Source organism: Cebus imitator, unplaced genomic scaffold, assembly GCF_001604975.1.
Source record: "Cebus imitator isolate Cc_AM_T3 unplaced genomic scaffold, Cebus_imitator-1.0 Scaffold28, whole genome shotgun sequence".
Taxonomy (NCBI): Eukaryota; Metazoa; Chordata; class Mammalia; order Primates; family Cebidae; genus Cebus; species Cebus imitator.
Window position 1 is genome coordinate 954855 of NW_016107343.1, and position 22080 is coordinate 976934.

Sequence of the window (22080 nt, forward strand, 5' to 3'; positions counted from 1 at the left end):
CAAACTCCCAGCTCCTAGGCTCAGCCGCACAGCTTTAAGGAAGGTTCAGATGAGCTTGGGATCAGGCATGTATTAGCAAGCGTGTGTGTGTGTGTGTGTGTGCGCGCGTGCGCGCGCGCTTGAGAGAGAGGAGGGAGAGAGAGATTGAGCACACATTTAGGAACTGCTGGGGGACATTGCAGTTCCCCAGTGAACACTGTCCATTTCCTCTGCTTAGTGTTTGAGGTAGCACAACTATTACAGGAATAGGAGAGACAGTCAGCCTGACCCACCCCACAGAGGTCTATCCTACCCCTCTTGGGACTGGAGAACTGTCACCACCTTCCCACAGCAGAGACCTCTTCCACAGGGCCATGTATACTGTCTGTTTTATAAGCCATATCTCAGAAATGTTGGAGAATATGGAAATGTTGGCACCAGTGCAATGGCTGTTTGTTGAGAGGGTGGAACTCTCTTCTCAGGTTCGGACAAGAAGAGGAATCTGTGCCTAGGCAACCATGCTGTTTTCCTGCATTGTTGAGGGAGGAATTATGTCCTATGTGTTTGTAGTAACAGAATCCACAGCTAAGAAATGACAAGCTCAGGAGGGAAGTCCTTGGGTAGATGCTAAAGAGCCTTCTCTTTGTTCCTTGTGCCAGAAGCTATAGATTTCTAATTATGATGGCAAGAGAGGTGTCTCTTATGAAGTGTGTCGCTGCATATAAAAATATCTCTGTTTTGTTATTGCTGTGTTCTTCTTGTGATAGATGTTATTAGGAGCACACTCTGTCCTTCTTTCCAAGGACGTAATCTAACTGTTTTCTGTTTCCTCTTCGTTTTTGTTTTGCTTTCCAACCTGGTGATGTGCTGCTGTGTTCTGTTGCAATGAAATTCCTTCATCTGTTTCACATCACAACAAAAAGGTAAGGAACTGCAAACCATATTAACATGCTGAAACAGCATCAGCTTAGATAACATGCAAAAGGAGACACATTTTGATCACTGGGAATTTATTTACTTTAAGAGAAAAAGTGATGGATTGTGAGGACCTCAATTCTCTTATTGATGTTTGGCTGATTGATTTCACATCTCCTGAGGCCTGGTGTTGAATGAAACTCAGGTTTATGCGTGTGATGGGGGAGAAAGTTTGTGGGGGAGGGGGGGCTGTTTGCATTTGTGAGTTTTTGTCAGCAGCTTACAAACTTGGAGAGAAATTCATAGACATTTCACAGTTAAGCTTTATAAAGACAAAAATATTAAATCAAAAGGTAAGAGTGGTGTTAATATTGCTTTGGCTCCATACTTTGAAGCAAAAGTAATTCAACTAATAATGAGTTCATTAAATATGTGGCATGAGAGGGAAGAGGCCATTTAGGTTCTTTGCCAAATGAGAAAATTTGTAATTTTGTATCTGCTAATCACATTCAGCTACTGTATATTCTTTTTTCTCTCTTTGCCTTTTTTCCCTGTGAGGGAAAAAAACATATAATACTGACCATGTTTACGTGTACCATTCAGTAGTGTTAAGTATTTTAACAATGTTGCACAATAGATCTCCAGAACTTTTTGACTTGTAAAACTTCAAGTCCATACCCATTAGACAACTTTCCTCTTTCCTTTCTACCTCAGGCCCTGGCAAACACTCTTCTACTTTCTGTTTATGTGAATTTAACTACTTTAGATACTTTGCATAAGTGGAATCATTGTATTTGTCTTTTTATGACTGCATTATTTTACGTAGCATAATACCCTCATGGCTCATCCATGTTTTTGCATGTAACAGGGTGTTTTTCCTTTTTTAAGTACAAATAATATTCCATTGTAGATAGAGACCACATTTTGTTTATGCATTCACCCATTGATGCGTTGCTTTCATCTTTTTGCTACTGGGCTGCCAAGAACATGTGTGCAACTATCCCACCATATCTTTTGGTTGGATGAATGGATGTGTATATCCATTCCAAAAGTAAATTTTCACTGACTCTTGTATTATTAAATTTTCAACATAGCCAAGCCAAGCATTAGTGGCTTCTTAAGGCTAGACGCTCATCTCGAGGCTTAGCGGCTGTCAGGCACTTACCCCTGTCCTCTAACCCAGCATCTCTACTTCTCTTTCCTACAAATTCAGGGCAGAAGGCTGTGGAAGCATATGTTCCTTCTGCACTCCCCATCATCCTCACTCTAGAATGATTGTCCTTTGTGACATACAATTGCAAGTATTTTTATAATGTGTATCATTTCATGTAAATGATGTGAGCTCAAGATTAGTCACGAATTCAAATCGTGTTGCTTTGTTACTTGAAAGAAGCTTGTATTATTGCAGTAATCCATACTAAGAAGAAGAAAGCACCATATGATCCTCAGTGGTGGATGGTTTCTGTCTTTCCCCCCACTCCTTACTGGTGTACATTGGATCAGGCAAGGGAGAAAGGTACCTGAGCTATAGGGTTATGGGAACAAGGCTCTACCCGTCATTGACCTGAGGTTCTGATGGTGAAAAAGGGCTGTTTCCCCAAAGTTCTCTTGGTGCTGCTAACTGTATGAGAATAGTGGAAAGGGTGGGAGCTAAGGAGGTAAGTGGGTAGGGAGAATTTGGTAACGTTAGAGCTCATGGCAACCAATGTGACTTCACTACAGTCCCAGATGTTCTCTGGGAGCAGCTTCTATAGGCAGAGGTAGGTTCACCTTCAGACAGCCGAGTTGAGAAAAAAACAACTATTTTCTGATTTTTTTTTAAAAAAAAAAACATATTGTTTGCAAGAAAGCATCAAGAATGTGCTTCTTCAGCTGCAATATTAGCAGATTTGAGAATCTGTCCTAGACTGAGCACTTGACACAGAAAACAGACTTGGGCAACGGGGTCTGCAGAGACTGAGCATGAGAAGTGCAGTGTGTTGAGTCCTTGTCAGGCTCCAAAACAAGATGAAGATGCTCTGACTATTCAGGTTCTTAAAATACACCAGTTGAGTGGTGTATTCCCTGGGTAGGCAGTGAACTTGCTCCTTAGATAGGCCTCCTGATTCAGGACGTTTAGTGTTAGTGTCACTTTAAGCCTTAGAGAGCTGTTTGGGAGCTATTTTGCTTACCAGTGCTTTTGTGTACATTCCTCTGTGTTCTGAATGGGAAATCAGGGACGTGCTGGACTATGCACCTGCCAGAGCTACCTGCAATGCCATGGAGGCAAGGCGATTTAACACCCAGGATTCCACTTAATGAATAGTCTGTTTGCTGAGAAACCCAGGGCCAGCTATTTCTTGAATATCAGTAACAGGAGGTTGGAAAACAGGTTTTCTTGCAGGTTATATGGGTCTGGGCAGTACCTCTTTTTGTGTGTGTCCAAAAATTAGTATAATTGATAAAATGCAAGGAATCTCCTTTGTGGTTTTATTTACTTTTACTTTTACATTAATTTGCAGGTGAGGGTAGACACTGGACAGTTAATTTGCTCAGGATTTTTGTTTTACTGCACTTTAAATTGAAATTAAAAAGTAATACAGGCTGGGTGTGGTGACATATGCCTGCAGTCCCAGCTACTTGGGAAGCTGAGGCAAGGGGTTTGCCTGAGCTCAGGAGTTCAAGGCCAGCCTGGGCAACAAAGCGATATCCTGTCTCTAATTTTTAAGAAGTAATACGTAGTATGAGTGGCAAGAATGGGACTGCTGAGAAAGGAGACAGTTTTAGACACGTAGAAAGTCCGTCAGGGCAACACATGCAAGTAGAAAGAAATACACAGCCGCCTCAGGTTTTGGTTAGAGATGTTATTCATATTGGGGACTATAAATGAGCTATGGGAGGGGAAAAGGAACAGGTGCGTGGGGCTGTGGGGTGAACAAGAGGCAGTGAAGGGGCCCTGATTGGGTCCACACTCCCCAGGAGGCTCTCCTTCACCATGGTGCAGGAGCAAGGCTCTCCAATGAGATAGGGCTAGGGGCTGAGGAGAACTGAAGCAGACCGGGAAACAGAATAGTTCCTGTGGGGTCTGGCTCAGGAAGACGAGGAGGCATGTCTGAGCATGAAGCATGTCTGAGCACCAGCCATGCTTCTCAGAGTTGGTGGTGTTTGGATCGGTAATAAGCCAGCTTCCCAAAGATTTGTCTTCTCCCCATCTCAGTGATCTGTGACCAGGCAGAGGAATGGGTAGAGTGGATAGTGCGAATGGTCTGAGGCTGGGAATTGGCTTGAGGGGTTTAGGAAAATGTTAACCGTGCAGGAGGCTGGGCCATAGACATGGTGGCTTCCAATTCCTTAACCCTAAGCCTTGGAATGGAAAGGGAAGGCAGGCAATAGATGACAGAGGGATAAATGGTCCCGGTGTGATAGGAGGAGCCAAATGGAGAGTAATGGCGCTGTGGGCATGGTCAGACTGGGAACATGGAGAAAGGATGTATCCAGGGGAAGGCCAAGGCTGACACTGACCAAACAGAGGGCAGCTCTTGCCTCTTCTGGGGAAGGGGGGAACGTGGGAAGTATGCTTAGAGAGAGTCACGTTTCAATGAACTCCAAGAGGAGAAAGAAATATTGAAAAACAGGTATGGGATACAGAATAGCTTAGTAGTCCTAACGCAGGGCATAGCAGGTAGAGGTTGTATAGGGGAATAATCTTTCCTTTAAAAGGGGGTGGGAGCAGGCAGTGGCCATGGTTTCTTTCCCCTTTAAGACCAGCAAATAAAAGAATATGAGTAAAATATAGCAATAGCTTAAATAACATGAATATTTTGTATTCCCCATGTTATCTAGAAACCCAGCTGTTTGCTGATCATTAAAAGAAGACAGTTATAGACCTGGTAGTAAGTTATTTAAAAGGAGAACTCAGAGAATATATTTGTTGAAAGATGTTTCTTGACTTGAATTCTCCATTATGCTTTTGGCCTTTGCAGAAAGAAGGAAATAACATTATGTACAAACGTTGTTAATTACTCATTAATCTGACATTTTGATGGCATTAAGCAACAAATATTAATTTGCGACTCAACGTTATGATTGTGTCTAAGATGTATGACATCTCCAAAAATATGAAACTTACATGTCAAAATTGCTTTCTTTAAAGACTGATTGTGGCAAAACTCATTATTAGAGCCTCCTGTACTTTAAAAGCTTTAAACGAAACACTGCAATTTACAGAATTCCTTATGGTGCACAACTAATTAGAACTTTAAAGGAAATCACAGTAGTGAATTAGACATTTTAAAGAGAATTTTCTTGAGCTGAAATGTTCTTCAGAATAAAGATTGTTTTGCAGCAGTTGAGGCACTTGGATTTTGCATACATATATAGACACACACTGAAGAGTAGCATGTTTGACCCATCGTGTTCAGAAATCATTCTCGTTCTCTATTCAGACAAAAGGAAAAGCAACAAAGACAACAAGGGAGGGACAAGACAGAAATGCAAATTAGATGTCCATAGCATACTCGGGAAGCCAAACAAAAAATGCAGACATATCTAATTAGTTTCCAAAGCCAGCTTTACCCTAGGAAAAAAGCATTCTCATCTAAGAAAACAGCAGTGCGGGCCGTGAGTCCCAGGTGTATGGGTGATTACAGCAGAGAGCAGAGAAAGCCACTGTTGTTCGACTCAGCTGCCTCTGTGCTACACAAATGTGCTTACAGAAAGAATATAAAATCGACCATGGATAACTCCCTCCCTTTCCCCAAATTGATTAATTTCTCGACATGCTGGCAGATTTTTCCAAGGATGGGGATCGGGTTTGAGAGATGAATGTGTAAATCAACAGCAGGTGGGAAGTTGAATTTGTCTGGCCCAGCTGCTGTTCCCCACATTTCCTATTCTTTTTGGTTATCTCAGTCCAGCATCTGTCATGGAGCAAGACTCATGGGCTTCTGTCATCTCAGGCCTGGGGAGCCACAGTGTTGCCCATGTCTCCTGACAGATCAGCGCTTTCAAATAGCAAATGGCAAGAATGAAAGTCACTATTAGCGGGAACTGCTGGGGAATTGAGGAGGGTATTTTTTGTATCTCATGTTGAGATTTCTCCTGATGTGGACACATGCCTTCCACTCCACCTTGGATTTGGATACGTACATGGGCTCTTTTTATAGTACTTCCTTATTTAGTTTTATCGCATAATAGCACTCATATTTAATGTGATTTTCTTTGCATTTTAATCTTGATCATTGTACAACGGCAATAAAAAATGACCTGCTTTCTTGCCCCATAGATTAAGTTTTGAAGGAACAATGTATTTTCCACACACTCCGGAAATCTCTATGGAATTTAATCATCCAGCCAAAACACATTTCCAGCATTTCTTAACATCATAGAGTTTTAGTGTTGGGCGTAACCTTCAAAGGTCAACTTCTCTCCTCTTCCAATATGGGAATCCTTCTGCCTGACTCATCCCAGATGGCCCCCCAGCCTCTGCCTAGCATAGGTCAGTAAGTTGAATCTGATATCAAGGCAAATGGCCGATGCCTGTCTTTGACAGCACTTCATCAGTTGGGGCATTATCCTAGCAACATTTAGCTTACCTTTCTTAGACAATGAGGGCTGCTATTTCTCCAAGGCTTTCTTTGAAAGAGCAAACAGACTGCCTTGCTTGCTTGTAGTGTTGCTTGGATAGATCTTCTCTTCTAAATAAAATTACAGTTACTCATGTCATTTAGAAATGTTCTGCAGAAAATGTTGACTGATTATTACTGGCAGAAAGAAAGTTAGATCTTTGTTTGATATTTGTTATAAGAGATGAGTGACATTGTCTTAAGTTCAGCACAAAATACTATGTTCAGTGCTACTGCAGGATGTGATCACTGAACAATTTACCTTATGTATATTGTTTATTTTCATTATTTGGGCATTGATTTTCTCTACCATTTGTTTCCACATGAAGTCTTTTTTTTTTTTAACAAAATCTAATTTCTCCTAACAAGCAGAAATGCTTTTAAGGAATTATTCTTTTTTGTCCTGTCGAGTTGCAGGAAACATCAAATATTGACTGTAAGCTGTTATCAGTTTGATATGTGACAAGGTCTGCCATCTCTTCATGTACAGATATTTTCACAACCTTTAATTACTTTTTTTATTCTTTAAACCGGTAGATAAAATATTTGGTACACTACATTTGTTTTTATACAGTTATTTGTAATCTTTTGGGTAGAGAAAGGTAAAACCAAATATTATTATCTACAAATGCCCAGTAGAAATGGCTTCAAGAATCTCTGTACATTTTCAGCAACAAAAGAAAAAAAAAGTCTTATCAGAAAGGGGAAAAAAGATTTAGAAGAAAACGCCAAATTATTTGGAAAATTGATAGAAATAGACTATTGCCCATAGAAATATGGAATATTTAATTAAAAACTTGCAAAGAGCCTCAACATTGTTTTATAGCGATATTTTAATTTGTCAAAGAAAAAATTATTTGCAGATAAAAAATTATAACATCTTAGAGTTGGAAATTCCTTGGAGATCAAATCCTTGCAGCTTCTTCATACCTCAAGTGATAAGGAGTTTGTCACCATGATCACAAACATTTACCAAGCACAGATTAGATGCCAGGCAATGTCTCCAGTATGGGTTGCAATACTGAACAGGACAAAGATGAGGAAACAGCTCCTACTGTCATGGAATTGCATGTGTGTGAACTATCTGCCATGCACACAACAAGCTGAATTGTTTAAATTCTGCTTCTCATATCATCCAGACCCCACCTCCTGTGTCCTCAGGGACTCATAAAACTCAGTTAAGATTATCTTGGAGGTTTTCTAGCCCAGCCTTTTACAGGTGCGAAAAACCTCTCTGTGGAAGCCATAGTTGAACGCTCTCCTCTGAATGGGCTCCAACAGGTCAGTGTTTCTGGTAAAACTGAGCACAGCTTTCCACCTGTGGTCCAGCATTATGAAGTGAAGCCATTGCCTCCCTGATTTTAGACACTAGACATCCTCTAAGGGAGGCAGCCTGAGATTTTGTTAGCTGCTGCACACCACAGTGTTAATTGGCATAAAACTGATGGTCAGCTGTAAACCTTAGGCCTTTTTTAACATGCATTGCTTTGGAGCCAAGCCTCCCACATCCTGTACTTGTATACTGGATTTTTGATCCTGAATCTAGGACTTTTCTTTGCATTAACTTGTTTATGTTTCATTACAGTTAAAATTGGCCCACGTTCTAGCTTATTTTGAGCTTTATGAGTCTTGATTATTTTCTCTAAATGGTTTTGATTGATTACTTCATTTGTAAGTAACTTTTGCATGTTCTCCTTTCATATATGTATATTTATTATTTTATAAATTATATGTGTGTGTCATTAGCTAATACCTCGAGGCATAGTATTTACTAAAGCCAAGGTTCAAATACAGAATTAAATTCATATTTCACATCATTCTGATGATTTCCATTTTTTCTTTGCTGTTTCTGATCAGATGTCTTCAAATCATTGTTGTTTTTATCTGGTTGGACGAACATAGTACTTGTTCTAGGAAAAGCAGAACTGTCCGTTCTGCTATCTTCCTGTTGTTCACTTATGCTTTCATTATTAGTATTATCTCCAATACACTATGTTTTTGTGGGAATCTTTTTTGTAAGCCAGCTGTTCATTTAGGGAAGATTGGTTTAGTTAAAACTAGATAATGTATTGCATAAATCCCCTTAACAGAGCTCAACTAAAAGGCTTGTGTGGTAATATGGGGAAGAGAAAAACAGACGAGAGAAGGCCCTCCAGTCCTCGGCTGTGATGACCCACTCTGCCCTCAGACTCACATCCCCTGCATGACATGCCATCCTCCCAATTACAGACCAGGTGGCAGTATCACTGTCAGTCAGTGCATTTAAAACGTTAGTGAAGCTGGCTGGGCGCGGAGGCTCATGCCTGTAATCCCGGCACTTTGGGAGACCGAGGTGGGTGGATCATGAGGTCAGGAGATCGAGACCATCTTGGCAACATGGTGAAAACCTGTCTCTACTGAAAATACAAAAAAAATAGCTGGGCCTGGTGGTGGGCGCCTATAGTCCCAGCTACTAGGGAGGCTGAGGCAGGAGAATTGCTTGGACCGGGGAGGCAGAGGTTGCAGCAAGCCGAGATCACACCACTGCACTCCAAACTGGTGACTGAGGGAGACTCCATCTCAAAAAAAAACAAAAGTTAGTGAAGCTTAAGGGATTATATTTTTTAAAAAAGATAGAAAGTGCTCAAGTACTGCCTTCCCACACTGTAGCGAGCCATTCTCGCATACCTCTTAGGGGTGTACTCACCGTGCTTTAGCGATCTCTTCTTTCGTATATCAGTTGTCTGCAATTTTTTTGTCATCCATATTTTGACAGCTCACTGTTAGGTGTTCATTCCAGTCATATATAAAAGTCGGAGTCGAAAGAAGGATTAAGACAATTACTGGAACACTTGCAGCCTCTTTCTAGGTTGACATCGATCCATTTATCAACCCTCGTGAGCTACAGTTTTTTAACTAGACGGAAAAAAGCTTAATTGTTTTGAAAAACTGCCCCTAATTTTTCCATCTGGGCTAGAAGATTATCATAAGATGTATAGTCAAACACATTGATTCTAGTGGTAAATGACTACCACTTACTGGGTGCCTCCCCAGTAACAGGTTTAGTACTAGGCTCTTCACAAATGTTATTTCTTTTGTTTCTCATGGGGAGCCTACAAGATGGGAATTTTATTCCTATGTTAGGAATAAATTAGGAAATTGAGGCACAGAAGGGTACATTTGAAGGCAGCTGTGTCACATGAGCAGGCTTTTTGACATTAGTGTATGTCATTAGGAAATGTACTGGGGCACGTCCACCACATAAATCCCTAGAGTGAACAACATGGCTTCAAAGGATGAAGAATCATGGGTTTTAAACCACTGTGTTCTCTGAGCATGTAACACTTTACTCCCTTTTGAAAATTGGGACAGGTACATGCCTGTAACATGCTGGCCTTCCTCTTTTCTTTGCCACACTGCCTAACAGACAGGTACCCGTGTGCTTTTGGTTCATATGGATGCTCCTTTAGCAACTCAGGTAGAGGTTGCCAGGGCCTGGACACAGGAACAGGTGCAAAGTAGCTAGGTGCTCTCTTACTCTATCCTCACCTACCTTTAACTGCAGCCCCTGTTCACTGTGCTTATCTTTGCTGGTTGGAGAATCATTCGAGGAAACAGAACTGCTTTTTCTGCCATCTGCTGCTGTCTTGCTACCTTCAGGAAACAGTGGCTTTCTGTTCTCTGGAGGGTGTGTATAAACTAAGCAATTTAGAGTTAGGATACTAAACTATCAGCTGAAGTGATACGTTAGTTATTTTCCATTTTTACTATAAATTTTCAAACAAATTTTAAAAATGGAAAAAAAAAGTACAGTGTATACCTATTTACCAACCAGGTAGATTCAAGTTAATGTTTTCCATATTTGCTCTTTCTGTACATTTTTTTTCTAAAAATTTAAAGAGATACAGCCATCATGACACCTAATTCCTGAATAATTACTGTATCTCAGCATTGTATCTGCTAAAAATAAGGATATAATCTCTAAAATAAGGCCGTTCTCCTACGTAACTGCAATGCCGTTTTCATACATAAGACAATTAACACAAATTCTCTAGTATCATGTAATACCCAGTGCAATTATCCCTCCAAAATGTATTAGGTATTTTTTTCCCCAAACTAGGATTCAATTAGGTTTCATACACTGCATTTGGCTTTTATATCTCCAATAGTTTTAGAGTTTAGGATTCTGTTGTGACAGAGATGAGAATAAAAGATCTGGATGATTTTCAAAAAAAAATTTAAATCCCGTCTCACGTGAAGGATGACTTTTCAGATTAAATAGACTATTGATCTAGATTGTCCCGGTGGTTTTTCACTTGGAAGTAAATGGCGCCAGATATGTTAAAGTTGTAAAATATAGAAATCTCTAAAGTGTGTACATGAACCACATCTTAACAGAGGCAGTCCGTCATCTGCAAATGTACATGGGACCTTAGTACTTTGATGCTGTTGTATGTGTGAAACCGTCTCATAAGCAAATAATGCATCAAGGGTTTTGGCTCAGCACTGATAATGGATTATAATAGATTGAAATTAAATATGATTTAAGTGACGGGAAAATGGTGCCAGCTAAGTAAATAATTGATTAATCATCCCCCAGTTAAACCTGGCAAGTTAAATTGCAGGGCTAGAATCGAATGCTTGGTAGAAGCTCCCCTCCACACTTTAGTCCTAATAAAAACTCTGGTGAAGAAGAAAAGAGAAACCAGAAACTGCTCAGAGAAAGGGCCTGTCCCTTGTGGTGTCTTATTTGCAGCATGGCATCATGTGTATTGGTTGCGCTGTGGAAGTAGTGATAAGAAAATGAAGATCCAGGAAAGCTGTCACAGAAAACATAAGCAAGTAGAGATCCGTGGTTGCTTGGAAATCAACAAATTCAGAAGGCAAGTGGCGGCATATCTTTTCATTTTTCATTTTGTTCTGATTGTGATAAGTGGGATCAATATGGCTGACAAATCGGCTTAGCATAGCAAAACTGGTCCCAGTGTGTGCGTGTCACTGTGTGGCTGTCACTGGAGGGTCGAATGACCTTGGCTCAGTCATTAGCCTGCCAGTACTTTGGGTGTCTGGTTTCTAATCTGTAAATAAAAGACTGAGATGGAAGATCTCTGAGGTGCCTTCCAGCTCTTCAGATCTAAGATTCTAACAGAGAAACACTATGTTTCTCTGCACATAGTGCTGCCCTGCTTCCCTCGTGTAATTATAACTGGTCTTTGTCATGATGACCCTAGGCCTTTGCAGTCCTCCATGTGTCTCCTGAGTCATCAAAGAAAAATTAAGGAACATACTTACCTTATATGAGGCATATGATTTTGTTCCCTCTTAAAGATTAGCTGTCTTCCCCTAATACTTTATTAACAAGAATGCCTTATGAATCAGAATAGTCCATTCTGTGACCATGTAGAATAAGAGAAATTTTATTGTAATTAGAAAAAGATGCATATATTTTTTTAATGGCATAACCACTAATACATTAAAGTGACTGCTTAAAAGCCCTTAACTGACAGTAATTCAGCAACCTAAGAGAGACATAGCTGACCCCACTCATTTCCCAAGGCAATATTGTGTTGGATTTTAATTATAAAGATCAGTTCAGCATTTGTATTTTCTGGGTCAGCAGAATATGTCCTATATAGCCTTTAACAAACTTTTTAGACTTTTAAAGCTACCCGTAAAATGGGAAAAATACAGTACCTGTGTCAAAGAGTAGTGAAAGGATGAAAAGAAATCACAAATCATGTATCTAAAGAGCCGGGGGCATAATAGGTGTTGACAAATGTTAATGATCATAGCTATTGTGTTATCACTGAGTCCTTAGCAATTTCATTCAGGGTGGAGAGTCCTCCAACCAATCTGCATGATCAGGAATCAAGACTCATTATGTTATGTCAGTCATCTTAATTGGCTCGCAATATTGGATTGACCTTACAGCAATTCACTGTCTAACTCGTAACCTGAGAAAGATAGATACCTCCTCTTAGTTTAATATGGAAAATAAGAATACACAATATGCTGATTCAAACTACATGAACATTTTGTCTAGAAAAGATTGACACTCATTCATTAACTCTCCCTTTTACTGACCCCAGAAATGCCCATAGCAGCTGCCTTATCTTCAGATGTAAATATATAATAATATGAACAAAGAATCCACAAAACAAACATTTGTTGTAAAATGTGATGATTATTCTTTATATTTGAATCTGAGCTAGATCAAATCACATTTCCCTAAATATGAAAAGCACAAATGGCAAAAACATGATACAATTCAGGAATCATTCTCAACACTAGCGTTACCATACCCATTCACGGCATTATATGAAATGATTTAGTATTTGTTTCTGGAACAATTGCAAGAAGGAAAAATCAGAATCTCCAACTCATTATTTCATCTTAGAAACTTGAAAATGCTCTTAACCATATTAAGGAAGACAACTCCGACAATGCGAATAGTGGGAAAGTGAACATGATTATCTTGTCTTATTGGCTCTCTCCCCTTCTTTTTAAAGACCTCTCTATCCATGGACATCTTCATTGCTATAAAATTGGAAAAAGGTTAGCTTTTAATATTTTCCAGGTCCATATAAAGAAGAGTTTCCATTGTCACTTCATGTGTGTGTTAATTGAGGTCAGAATGGCATTATCCTTGTGTGATTGGGAGCATGGACCCCAGCCCCCCTACTTTCTTCCACCCCCTTAGAAACAGGCTGTGAAGTGGTAAGAGTGATAATTTAGGCACATCTAAAAGCAAATAACCCTCTCCGGAGGCAGTTTCTCCAGGCACCAGCATCAGGATTTATTTTTCTGGAAACAAGCATTGGCATAGAAATTGACTCTGGTGACACTCCTTTTTTGGGTTGGAAAATGTCAGAGTCTTTGTTTTTAATCAAAATTGCTCATAATCTGGCTTAACAATGCCATAAAGTCCTTGGTTTACTCTGCCCCAGGTGAATGAAAATATTTGCTGTGAAAAATAGGTTATTAGTTTTATAGCTCTACCTACTTCAATGCCTCTATCAAGAGTACGAGAGGAGATATTAAATCTCAATTTTTAATAAAATTATTGACATCATTGGGGAGCTTTATAACACTTGACATTTGCTTTCAGTGTTGGGGGAAGAAAGAGAAACTAAATTGATTTGATATTTATTTCCTAGGTTGGAGTACAAGTTACTTTAAACATAAAATATGTGTGTTGCCTTTGAATACAATGAGCAGAATAGGTTGTTGGTTCTGAAAATAAGCATAAATTTTAGGATAAAATGGGTAATGTGGTAATGATAATAAGGTAATCTGATTACTAAATGAACCTGTTTTATTATATTCATCATTGGATTCCTGTTGCCACCTAGACACTCTTCCAAATTGATATAAAGTATTGTTTGGACCCAGAACACACAGCTCAGGGCTGAAAATACAGTTCACTTAATGAAGTTAACTTCTTTTCAATAATGGGCTCTCCGTATTAGCTTTTTTTTTTTTTTTTTTTTTTTTTTTTTTTTTGAGATGGTGCCTTACTCAATCTTGGCTCGCTGCAACCTCCACCTCCAGGGTTTAAGTGATTCCCCTGCCTCAGCCTCTGGAGTATCTGGGACTACAGGCATGCACCACCATTCCTGGCTAGTTTTTTTTGTATATTTTAGTAGAGACGGGGCATCATCATGTTGGCCAGGATGGGCTCAATCTTCTGACCTCGTGATCCACTCGCCTCGGCCTCCCCAAGTGTTTACAGGTGTAAGCTACAGTGCCTGGCCGTATTACTTTTTCTACAAGAGTTTAAAACAAAACTTTCAGAAAATATCTTTGAATATGGACTTTCTTGTGGAGAATAATCTGTCTATATTCCAATGGACTTTGTTTCTAGTGAACGATTGTGAGATACTGGAGCCAGGGCAGCACTGATGGAGCTGATTGCAGTGGTTGCTAGGCACAGGCTATCTGGGACTGGACAGGGCCCAGCAAAGCTTTGTGGGTTAGCGTGAAGGCAAGGGTCCTCTGTTACTACCTTAGCAGGTCAGTTTGCCTATCACTGGCTGGTTCAAACCCTAGATAATCAATATGGAGAGGTTCCTAACACAGAGGGCTAAATGAGAGGTCTGTGTCATTAGGAAAAAAAACCTGCTAATTAAAGTGTCAATCCTTTAACACCATTTATCAGGGGCCTCTAAAGGGAACTGTTCAGGAATGGGCGTGCCTCTTTGAAAACATGAGACCTATTTTCCTGAAGAATGATATCAATTGATAAGCTTTCTAGTTGTGCCATTATATTGCTACCAGATTCTCTTAAAAATATGCTGGCTTCTGTAGTGATCACTTGCATTTTCAGGAAAAGGCCTACAAAACTTGTTTAAAGGCCAGCTGCAGTTCAGTTTATTTTATCTGTTCCTACACTACGTGCAAGAGACTGTTTGAATTCTTCTTTTTCCTTGCCTTACTAAAGATGATGCCAGCTTATTTACCCCAGCAGTGTTCTTAATGTAGATGTTAAACTGCGCGATAGATTTTTAAATGAATTTTTAATTACTTTCTGCTATTATGAGCTCATTGCAATCAGCAGCCATCTTGCTTGAGGATAAAACAAAACAAAAACGGCTAGCTCATGGGAGGAGCAAAGGCCTTTGCAGGAGTGGGGGACAGAAGCCCATTGTCAGCGACAGCTGCTGGAAGCTTTCCCCAAGCACAGGCTCAACTGCCAGAGGGTTCTGGAGGCTTTGAGTTTTCCACTGATGGTTCCTCTTCTCTAATGAGGTCACCTCTCAGCACAGTAGGTGGGACGACTCTGCTAATGGGAGATTCAGAACACAGATTGCAATTACAGTCTTTGTTTCCAGCCATCTCCCATAGTTTCTGAACAACCCCGGAAGCTTGTAACAGGGACAACTCCTCTACAAATATGTAACAGAGCCAGATAGGACACATCATTTACTGGACATCACCTCAGTGCCAGATACTATATGGTGAGGATGAGGCTGGCCAGGAATTTACATGATGCCATTTCTATAACATTTAAAACTATGCCAGTTACAGTTTCATATAGCCAGGCAAGTCTTATCATCCACATTATGCCAACGAAAAATGTATGGTTCAGGTGATATAAGTTGCCTGTCTGTGGCCACTACTCTAGGCTCCATATTCTGCAAAGTGGGAATAATACAATCATACCTGTGCCAGTTGTTAGAATTTTATAAAATACTGCATGTGAAAACACTTTAAAAATGGGTGAATGCTCTACAAGTATCATGCCTCATACAATTAATCCTAAAATACATATTATTGTGAGTACCACACAGAGAATGGAAGCTGATAAACTCTCTCCCCTCCTTTCACTTTTCTGGCCATCTGGACTGGGGCAGTTCAGACGCGCAGGCATGGCTCCCAGGCATGGCTCCCAGCGGCCGCCTCCATCTCTGCTTTCCCCTCCCAGGATTAACATGCTTACATTGCCATGATCACAGGCCACCGCCCTACTCCCACCCGGCCAGATCGGTCACCTGGGCTGGGTCATTTTTTGTTTGTTTGCTAGGCTTTTTTTTTTTTTTTTTAAGTTAACCAGATCAAACTCCATACATTTGGATTTTTCTGTCCTCTTCATTTCTGTATATTTTTTGGATTTGATTGTAAATTAGTAATTCTCTTAGTGAGGCAGAAGGAAGGGTAGAACACCAGAAAGTTTCTGCTTGAATTCCAGCCCAAAGGTGAGGAAGTGGGCATTCTCCAAGTGAAAATTTTTGCTGAAGTTAGGTAAGGATTCAAAGGCTCTGACCCAAAGCTTTAGTACTACGTCTCCTTATCTTAGATTGAATTGAGGCATAACTGTATGAATGTTTTTTATCAGGTATCACCATAGGTACCTTCAAACCTGCTCACTCCATTCCTGCAGCAGTTTTGGGTGGCAAGAATTATTGTCCCTTTTGTTCGCAGTGGAGACTCTTCCAAGTCTCAGGAAAGCTGCTTTGCTCCAAGGCAAGGGCTCGTCCACTCCCTTCTCTGCACAGCCATATGAATGGGGCTCTTCACTCTTCTCAGAGGGGTCAGTGGGCAGCACGATAAAGCAGAAGCCAGTGAGTGACCATTTCACCTCCCCACTCTCCTCCTTGGACCGAGAGCTCCAGCATCTCAGCCTCTCTCTAAAAGGATCCTGCAGTAACCAAAGTGGAACATCACTTTCTGGTCTTCAAGCCCAGACCAACTAGTCAGGGACTTTCAAAGGGAACAAATTGCCAATGCTTTCTTCAGACCAAGAATCCTGAAAGTCATCTGGAGGTGCCTGGATGACTTAGAATAGAGCCAGTACCTCTGCTGGACCCTGGGTGGGGCCTGCCAGTCTGGGGGCTTTACTCCAAGACAAGGGTACACATTCCCACAGCAAAGGCTGGCTAGGGCTGTGCCTTACTGATGTGATGGGCACGTGACATCCTGCTGATGAGAACAATGACAAGAGGAAACATACATTGAGGGATTCATCAGAGTGCCACATGAATAATGGTATTAAGGAAGAGACTGGATTCAAAAAAGCCACTGGGAAACCATCATAATAATCCATATAAGGGAAGATAATGTCTGGCTGAGGATGGGGCAGAGGAAGTGGAAGAGCAGATAAATGGAAGAAATAAGATGAAGGAAGGATCAGAAGGGCTGGTAGCTGAATTGGGGAGGTAGGTGTAAAACTTGCAAGATTTAGAACTGGGTCCCAGTGACTAGAAGAAGTCCTCAGGATCTCCACAATTTCTATTTTTCTGTCTGTCTCTAAATAAAAGTGTTTTTCTTTCATTATGAACAACTAGGAGAAACTTATTTTTTTACGTTCACTTTTTAGTGTTTCATTTAATTACTCATACTGTTACCATATTGCTTGCTGGTACTTTTCACTGCAGATGGATTAGCTAAACTTTGTTTCCTAGCCAGAGAACAAACTGAATTACTATTTATAATGCAGTTTCTATGGAAAATGAATTACAAATTTCAAATAGCCTTGCAAATAGAATTTTGGAATACAGAGTTGTGGACTTCTTTTATTGCATTTTACTTGAAAAAGTTATTCTCATAGCAGATGTGGGATTAACTCTCAGAAGAAAGGTAAAATTGGGAAGCATATATTTTGGAGTCATTTGCCTAAAAGTTAGAATTTAAGAGGATGAAAATGATCAAAAAGTGGGTGGGCGGGGGACAATCGAGGCAGCAATGTACTCCATTTGTCCAGCTAGTTTAGAACTGAAAGGGAAGTCAATACAAGGTCTGCTTAATTTAAAATAAAAAAAGAAATATTTCTATGGTAAAAATTAATTGCAAAAAAATAAAGATAAATCGCTGCTTTAGGAAAGACCAATTTCGGTTAATTTATCCTTGAGTGATAAAGAACATTAATTAATATATCAAGCAATATAAATGTTCTTTTTGAACAAAATTGATTGAGCCATACATTCTAGTTTAAAATGATTTAGAATCAATTCATTTGGCTGAGGTAAAGGAATGGTTTGTGGCAAAGGGATGATGGTGGTCCTGTCTGTACGGAAACTGCATGAGTCCCTCGGGTTCATGTGCATGCCTCTCTGAGCTGTGACACCAGCCTGCTCACTTGGGATTTCCTGTTGAGAATGTCATTTTTCATCCAAGTTGCTATATTTGATTCAATTCAACAACTCTTTATTAAGAATCTTTCATTCATACACCAGCGCCAATATAGGCACTGGGAGAAGTCAATAGCATAGGACCATTTCCTTGCCATTAAGAAACTTGTAAATCATTTGGGGAGGCAGGACAAACCGACATCAGCCAGTTAGAGTTCATAAAAGATGGAGTATGTTCTTTCTGTTCCCAAACTGTTGGACAGTGTTAATTGCAGGGGCATGGAAAGAGAGAAAGAATGAGAAAGAGAGAGAGAGAGAGAGCGTGCTCTGGAAACTGAAGCAGTCTTGGAAGACCTTGTGAAGGAAGAGGGATTTGGGAAGAGTTTGAGTGGATTCAGGACAGAATATGATCAGACAAGAAAGAAGGGGAAGGATGAGCTGGGTGAGGAGGAAGGGACGATCAAAGCTTCATCCTGATTGTTCACATCAGGCATTGTAGGAGAAGAAGCCCAGATAGTTGAGGTATGGTCAGTCAAAGTGTGAAGACCTCGAATGCCTGGCTAATGGATGTGACCATGATCCAATACGTAGTAGGAGCAGGATATGGCCAGTGAGACAAAGCAGTATTGAGCACAAAACTGTACAAAGCCAGGTAATGGTGCTGGTGCTCCTCAGTGGGACCTCATGAGCCACGTTGACATTCTGAGATGACAAGCCTAGGAATAATGAAGCTGTCAGGCCTCTGGCCCTTAAATCAAAGACCTGAATCCTAAGTGGACAAAGGGAATGGCCCTAACTTGAAAAATGCCAGCTGCAACCAAATGGAAATAAATATAGAGTCTGGATCAAAAATCTGTTTTAAAAGAGAGAATGTAGCTGTGAGACCCTTGTCAATTTTCAAAAGCCACAACCCAGTCAGGCAGCACATATTGGAGCTTGAGAGAGAAAATATGGCCAAATTGAATTGACCATCTATGTGATCCTGAAAGTATTGACTGTAAGTAAAAATATACTCACTACTGGGGAGGCTGAAAGTGACTAGTCAATTGGATATGGTCAGGAGACATTCCCCTACTTGACAAATTCAATGAATTTTTCACTTTTAAGGCAGGTTTGGCATTGTGTAGAAAAAGCCTTAGAACTTCCTGATTGGTGCACACATTCTGAGAGCCCAGCATTCCACTCACTATTGCATGAAGTTGAAATGACAAGGAAAAAGGAATCTGCTGCTGTATCTTTTTTTGCTCTTGTTGCCCAGGCTGGAGTACAATGGCACGATCTTGGCTCACTGCAACCTCTGCCTCCTGGGTTCAAGCAATTCTCCTGCTTCAGCCTCCCAAGTAGCTGGGATTACAGGAGTGTGCCACCATGCCCAGCTAAGTTTTGTATTTTTAGTAGAGACAGGGTTTCACCATGTTGGCCAGGATGGTCTCGATCTCTTGCCCTCGTGATCCACCCACCTTGGCCTCCCAAAGTGCTGGGATTACAGCTGTGAGCCACTGCACCTGGCGTGCTGTCTCTTCTTTCCTGGCCTTCCACTTCTGTCGTCAGCGCTCATGGAAAGCTTTTCATGCAGGGGCAAGGTTTTGCTAGCAGAGCCAGGCCCATGCCAGCAGGTCTTAGCCTTCAGTTTTCTGAGCTTTGTCACTCATCGGTTACAGTGGTCTGTTCTTATTCCCAGTGTAGCGAGTGCTAAATTCCATCAGTTCACCAATCCACTGGGCTCAGCAGCTGACTTGGGAAGGTTGGAAAATGGATGCAGGAGTCAACCACAGAGCAGAAAGATCCCCAGGAGAGCTGCAGGCTTGGAGGTGGGAGGGGAAGGGGATGAAAGAGGAGCACTGGGCATCTGATCATCTCTAAGTATGTAAAACATGCCTGTGACACACCCTTGAATGGGTCATTTAAATGTACATTTGCAGTGGGTGCCATAAAAATATAAGAATTGATTGAAAGTATCCACAAATTTAAGAATTCTTTTTAATGAGTTTTAGGAAGGTATCTCTCATGTGAATCTGGGGTGCTACAAAGTTGCTATTGGAACTTCAGCATCATGGCTCTGGTCTTACTTCTTTGATGTACCCCATATGTGAGGTGTCACAGTGAGGCCCTGCCTCTGCCAACAAAACCCAGGTGTAAAGGCTGCAGAAGTCTTGCTGTGGATGGGCTGCAGTTCCACCTTCCTGCATCTGTGCATTTCTGCTTTGGGTGTTATGGTTTCCATTTCTTTTAACAAGTGGAAACTACAACTGCCACAATCTCCTTGGCAACTTCTCTTTCCAAGCCAATTTATGAAACAAATCAGTGTAATATGCTCTAGAAATATCCATGTGGTGCTTAAAAAAATGCATATTTCCAACATGTTCTTCAGAGCGCTTTGCCTTGGCAGGCAAGTACTACCTTTACATGCTTTTGCTCTTTATGGACTAGTCCCATCCTTAGCCAGGTTGATTTTGCTATTATTCATGCTCCTTATGGAATTAGCTCAGATATTGGAACATGAAGCGTTCGTAACTGTTACTGATTCATTTAATCAACAAAACTATATTAAACAATAATTGCTGTCCATTGTTCTGGGTGCTGAACATAAAAAGATTAAAAATTTGGTCCTTCCTTCAAGGAACTTGAATGGAAACAAGCAGGTACACAAATATTTGGCACATAGAGTGGCATATCCTTTATAGAAACCATAATGTGCAGTAGAAGCTCCAAAGAGGAGTGTTAAGGGTCAAGAAAGACTTTGTTGAAGAGAGTGGAGTTTGCAGTATGTGTAGAAGTTTGTAAGGAGGACTATAATGTGACTGGGGTGGAGATTGGGAACATAGGCAGAATGAAACTCTAGAGGTCTTTGCATGCCATATTAAGAGCATTTACTCAACTATCCCATTGGCTGGGATAGCAAGCCACTGCAAAGTGTGAAGAAAGGCAGTGACATTATCCTCATCTTCATGCTTTATAAAGATGACTCTATTGTAAGTGAGGAGAATGAATTGTAGAGGGTTGAGCCAGACAGATTCAATTGCTGGAAGTTCAGGTAAGGTTTATATGAGCCTAAGCCTGCAGAAATGTCTCTGAGTTTGTTTTTTTGTTTGTTTGTTTTAGACAGAGTCTCTCTCTGTTGCCCAGGCTGCAGTCCAGTGGCACAATCTCAGCTCACCTCAACCTCTGCCTCCTGGGTTCAAGCCATTACCCAGCCTCAGCCTCCTGAGTAGCTGGCACTGCAGACATCCACCACGACATCCAACTAAATTTTGCATTTTTAGTAGGGACAGGTTTTCACTGTGTTGGCCAGGCTGGTCTCGAACTTCTGACCTTGTGATCTGCTCTCCTCGACCTCCCAAAGTGCTGGGATTACAGGCGTGAGCCACCGCATTTAGCTGCAATATCTGTGATTTAAAGGAAAGGATAGATAGAGGAGATGTTTAGAGAGAATTGATAGTTTTTACTGGAATTAAGGGGGGCAGAGAGAGAGATTGAAAAGGGGGGAGAGAGAGAGAGACAGAGAGAGAAATTCTGGCTTGGATATGTGGATAGATGTCAACACTTTCAAGAATATGAATGAAAGAACTGGTTTGTGTGGGAAAATAATGAGTTTTGTTAGAGATGAAATTTCAGGTGGAAATTTAAAACAAACAGTTATATATCTAAATCTGGGACTAAGAAGAAAGGCCTGGGTTAGATATGTAAATCTGGGAGTGTGGCTTGTGTGTACAGGTGGCAGTGAGGGTAATGAAAGGAAAAGGATTACAGAGAAATGGAAAGCTCACAGGTTTGATCATTTTTCCTGGATTCAAATCCTGGCTCTAACTATGCTTCCTATGTGACACATTAAGAAAGTGTGTAACCATACTGAATTCTACTTTTCTCATTTATTAAATGAGGATGGAAGGATTGACCTTAAGGCATTGCTTGGTTATTGATTCAGTCATTAATTGAACAAATATTTATTGAGCTTCTACTATGTACTTGGACCTGGGAATGCATATCTGAACAAAACAGAGATAGCCATGTTCTGAGTTGGCTCTCAGCCTTAACAA

General features: G+C 40.7%; 1 protein-coding gene and 1 long non-coding RNA gene across 8 annotated transcripts in view; both read left to right on the forward strand.

Annotated features, from left to right (window-relative positions):
- The window catches only part of LOC108300515, a 47673-nt gene extending 46635 nt beyond the window's left edge, over positions 1 to 1038 (forward strand). The window contains exon 2 of the long non-coding RNA XR_001823467.2: positions 903 to 1038. This is a non-coding gene — a long non-coding RNA (uncharacterized LOC108300515). The remainder of the gene's footprint in view (positions 1 to 902) is intronic.
- The window catches only part of NCAM1 (neural cell adhesion molecule 1), a 311329-nt gene that overhangs the window by 173222 nt on the left and 116027 nt on the right, over positions 1 to 22080 (forward strand). The gene's annotated exons all lie outside the window — the stretch shown is intronic.